The sequence below is a fragment of the Microtus ochrogaster genome, unplaced genomic scaffold (genome assembly GCF_000317375.1).
Source record: "Microtus ochrogaster isolate Prairie Vole_2 unplaced genomic scaffold, MicOch1.0 UNK47, whole genome shotgun sequence".
Taxonomy (NCBI): domain Eukaryota; kingdom Metazoa; phylum Chordata; class Mammalia; order Rodentia; family Cricetidae; genus Microtus; species Microtus ochrogaster.
Window position 1 is genome coordinate 914,113 of NW_004949145.1, and position 4,978 is coordinate 919,090.

Genomic DNA, 4,978 nt, shown 5'->3' on the forward strand with positions numbered 1-4,978 from the left:
AAAGCTCAAGTTCTTGCCCACGCCCCAGTGTGAGGAAGGTAGCTTGAGAGGGGTCTATGTCTTGATTATAGCACCCAGATAACAGCTGCTGCAGTGTTGACATGTACAGATGCAAGAATCTACATTCAACCTTCTTTGGACAACTCTAAGCTTACGAGTACAGGGAAGGCATTTGGTAAGACAAGGTGACGGACGGGACACCCCAGCCCCAGCACACCACGGACAGGAGTCCTTCCCTGTGTTCAGCATAACCAGTTGACTGGAAAGCTAACAAAAGTCAGACCCGCACACTGCCTACCCTTAAGAGTACTTTTCTTCCACACTGAGACCCCCCTGGTGGAAACCAAATTTTCATTCGCAAATGGTTATCAATTGGAGATTGACTCTGGGTTAGGGAATGGTACTTGTGTCCACTTCAGCTCTATAACCCCATCTGTGTGTCCATATGTGTGTTGATCATGTTGATTTAGACAGCCATGTTTTCTTGGTGTCCTCCATCCCTTCTGGTTCTTCCACTCTCTTCTCCTCCTCTTTCATGGGGTTCTCTGCGCCCTGAGGGGGAGGGATTGGATAAGGACATCCTACTTAGGACTGAGTGTTCCAGGGTCTCTCTCTCTGATGGCTGACTATGAGTCTCTGTGTTTGTTCCCATCTGTTGTAGGAAACTTCTCTGATGACTACTGAGCAAGACATTGATCTTCATGTATAGCAGAATGTCATCACTTTTTAAAGATTTATTTGTTTTTATTTTATGTGCATTGATGTTTTGCTTTGGGTGTCAGGTCCTCTGGAACTGGAATTACAGACAGTTGTAAGCTGCCATGTAGGTGCTGGGAATTGAACCCGGGTCCTTTGGAAGAGCAATCAGTGCCCTTAACCTCTGAGCCACATCTCCAGCTCATTAGGACTCATTTTAATGACACCTTTTTTTTTTTTTAAGAACAACATATTTGGTTTTACCCTAGGTCCCCAAGCGTCTAGTCTCAGGTTCTTGGGCACTCAAACAGTGTTGGGTATGGGTTCCATCTCATGGAGTGGGCCTTAAGTTACTGGTTGGCTACCCCCACAGCTTTATGTCACCATTACACTCGCGTGTTTTACAGACCAGACACCATTGGAGATCAAAGGGTTTGCATTACATGGCTTGCTTACATGTTGTGAAATGTCCCTCTGTAGGATGTGAATATGTCTTATTACAATGGGTTAATAAAGAAGCTGATTTGGCCAATAGCCAGGCAGAATACAGCCAGGCAGGAAAACAAATCAAACAGAGATAAAAGGAGAAAAAGGGCAGAGTCAGGGAGACACCAGCAGCTGCCAGACAAGGATTTGAGGTAACAAGCAGCAAGCCTTGGGGAAAAATAAAGAATAATAGAAATGGGTTAATTTAAGTTGTAAGAGCTAGTTAATAATAAGTCTGAACTATAGGCCAAACAGTTTGTAATTAATATTAAGTCTCAGAGTGGTTATCTGGGAACTGGTGGGCAGGAGAGAAACCTCCAGTTACACGTATATTTCTCCTACATGGTGTGCAGAGTTACTTCCTGTAGCAAAGCCATTGGAACCCAGGGATGCAGGCTCTGTGTAGGCACCAGCTTGACTTCTCTATGTTCAATCTCTTGTGTAGGGTTTGTCCTCAGGCCAACAAAAACCAAACTCAATGGCATCTTTAGAGGTTCCCTGTCTCATAATATTTCAGGGCTTTTCTTTTTTAATTTTATCTTATTAATTTTTATCTATAAATGTTTTCTTCTCTCTTTTTATCCTACAGGTACTTTGTGTTTATATTATGCCTTCCAGATTTGTTTTTTATAGGGTTCCTGAATGTGCACATGAGTGGATCTCTGCTTCTTGTGCCTTCTCTTGAGGGTCTTTTCCTTGTTTGTTTGCCCAATTCTGATGTATTAGTTTTTGTTTTATCTTATTTTATTTTACTATTATCCCTTAGAAGCCTATTTGTTTTTTTACTGAGAGACTGAAAGTGGGCCATCTAGGGAGGGGAGGTGGGAAGGGACTGGGAAAAGCAGAGGGAAGGGAAACAATATCAGGACATATGTGAGGGAAAAAATCTGTTTTCAGTACAAGGAGGGAAAAGAAAAGTCAGATTACATTTCCTGTGATTTCCATTTAGAACCTTCAAAACAATCACGCAGGGATGGAAAGATGGCTCAGTGGTTAGGGGCACTGCTCTTCCAGAGGACCTGGGTTCAAGTCCCAGCTCACAACTGTCTATGACTCTAGGTCCAGGGGAACCAACACCCTCACACAGATATACAAGCAAGCAAAACACCAATACACATAAAAATAAAATTTTAGAAATCACATAACATCATTTATCAGGAATGTTAAATGTCTGCCTTCTGGGCCACTAAGATGGTTCAGTGGTTAAAAGAGCTTGCCACCAAGTCTGCTGACCCGGATTTGGCTCCACAGGGTGGAAAGAGATCCCCACTTTTAGATCAGGACTGATGGAGGCGATGTGGACATGAAAGAGGACAGGTGTGAGCAGAAGCAGAATTGTTCCTTTAATCAGGACAGCAGAAGGGTTGAGCCTCTCCGTGGAAGTGGAGATCACACACAGGACAGGGAGCACTTGGAGCTTCTCTGCAGTCTCGGGATGGCAGGTGCCACCCAGAGAGATGTGTCCGCCCTCTTGTTAGAAACTTCTAGAATCTGAGAGCCCACAGGTCTCATCAGTGAAGTCAACTTTCCTACCCAGAGCTTCTCAGCTGGCCTGAGGCTTTTAGGCCATTAACCTTCACACACAGTGCAATGGTTCCCTTTCTCTCTCTCTCTCTCTCTCTCTCTCTCTCTCTCTCTCTCTCTCCCCCCTCCCTCCCTCCTTCCCTCCGTTCTTCTCTTTCTCTGTCTGTCTCTCTCTCTGCCTCTCTCTCTCTGTCTCTCTCTCTGTCTGTCTGTCTCTCTCTCTCTGTCTCTCTCTGTGTAAATAAATGTTATAGTTTTTTTTTTAACATCGCGATACTCCCACACAGGAAAACCACGTCTACCAGTTGCACCTAGGGCAGTAATCCTCAAACACATTGGTGTGTCTCAAAACTGCTGTGACTGCTCAGCAGTTCCTTACTTGATGTCCATCTATGTCTGTGTTCCATATCATCAACTGAAATGGAGAAACTTTCATGCTTAAAATTGCAAGGCTATTTATTACATAGCAGCACAAAACACTTTGAACAGACACTAACTTCTCAAAGACAGTACTTATTAATAGATGTGGCGTTTATTCATCTTGCAAACCACACCCATACCTTCCTTAGTTGACAGTTGAACGCTCACATCTACTTTTTTATATTTATTTATGGGGGGGGGCGGGTGATGCACATGTCATTGCTGGCCCATGGAGTTCAGAGAACAACTTGCAGAAGTCAGTTCTCTCCCTCCACCTTGTGGGTCACAGGTCACAGGACTCAAACTCAGGTCAGCAGGTTGGTTGTAGTCACCCATCCCCCACCCCCAACCATTTCATCATCCTGTCTCCTATCTACTTCCTAAATCAAATGCATGCATTATTACATCATGTGGGAAACTGAATAGGAAATGACCCCCACTCCACCCACTCACCCCCCCCTCCCAAAATTTTAAGTGTTCTTAGAAGGAGAAAAGGGGGTTAGGATGTGTTGGTTTCTGAACCGGTCTTGATTTCTCGCAGGGACCCATGAGCTAAACCTTGGTGAATCACTGGCCTAACTTATGCTAACAACAGGCCTGAAACTGCAAACATAGACCCAGTGGAAACACAAGTGAAAAGCTGGTGAGTGCAGCTGCCAGGGGCTGGGGCGAACACCCCTCCCCCACCTCCGGGGCTCATTCTTGGTGATTCATCTCCCAGATACCGAGCCTGCGTTGCTGGGTAACCAGACCAGCTCCTCCATTCTCCCTACAGAGACCGCTGCACCCACCCTGCTGCTCCCGCCCCTCCCCCAGGGACCTGGACCCTTTAAAGCCGAAGCAACAAGAAAGTCGATGTTCAGGAAGAAGTGATGCTGTGATTCCGGGGCTTGAGAAACGCGCCCGGGCAGCGTTTCATAGCGTACCTTAACGAGAAAAAACAAGGAGCGAAATGACCTTTTCCTGTTCAATAGAATAAAGTCCTGTCACATTCCCGTACTCACCTGTAACCCAAAGACAAGAGCAGGCGACATGGCTCCGTAGGGAAAGAGGTTTGCTGCCAAGCCTAACAGTCTGAAGGAAAAAACTGACGCCCACAAATTCTCTAATCTCCGCACACCCCCACTCCACCCCACACTCCCACACAAAGCAAAGACAGAATAGCGTGCTATCAGGATTTGGATAAACCGCTGTTGGTGGGAATGACGTGTCAAATTCAATGTGGAAAACAGTAGGATCCCTTCAGAATTATTCTAAAACATTTAAAATTATTAGAATAATAAATATTAACTGCTTGGTATTTTTATTATACTTCAAAAATAAATTTTAACCACTGTACTCAAGCATTTCATCTAAAGAAAAAAAATTGAAAGCATCTCCAGATATCGTTTATGTCGTACTTAGTTTTCCACATTAAATTTAATTTTAAATAGGGTCCTGTTTCCTTGTCCCTTATTAAACATTGCCCTCTAGTGGCGGAAGGGACCCTTGCCACTCACATACCAGAATAGAATATAAATTTCAAGATTCTTGAATAAAATAAGTTATTCGAGATTCTTGAATAAGACAAAATTGACTAGGGTTTTCTCACTTATTCCTCCCAGCGCGCATAGCAGACAGATTTGCGCCGCTCTCAACCTTGAACTCACATCATCTTTGGTTCCGGTGTACAACCTGCCCGGGATCAAACCAGCTAAAAATTCCAGCATGGCCTGGGTAAGTTTGGTGCTGTGCCTTTAATGCCAGCACTCAAGAGCCAGAGGCAGGAGGGTTTCTGTGGGGTTGAGGTCAGCCTGGTTTACAAAGGAAGATCCAGGCCAGTTAGGGTTGCATAGTGAGACCCTGTCTCAAA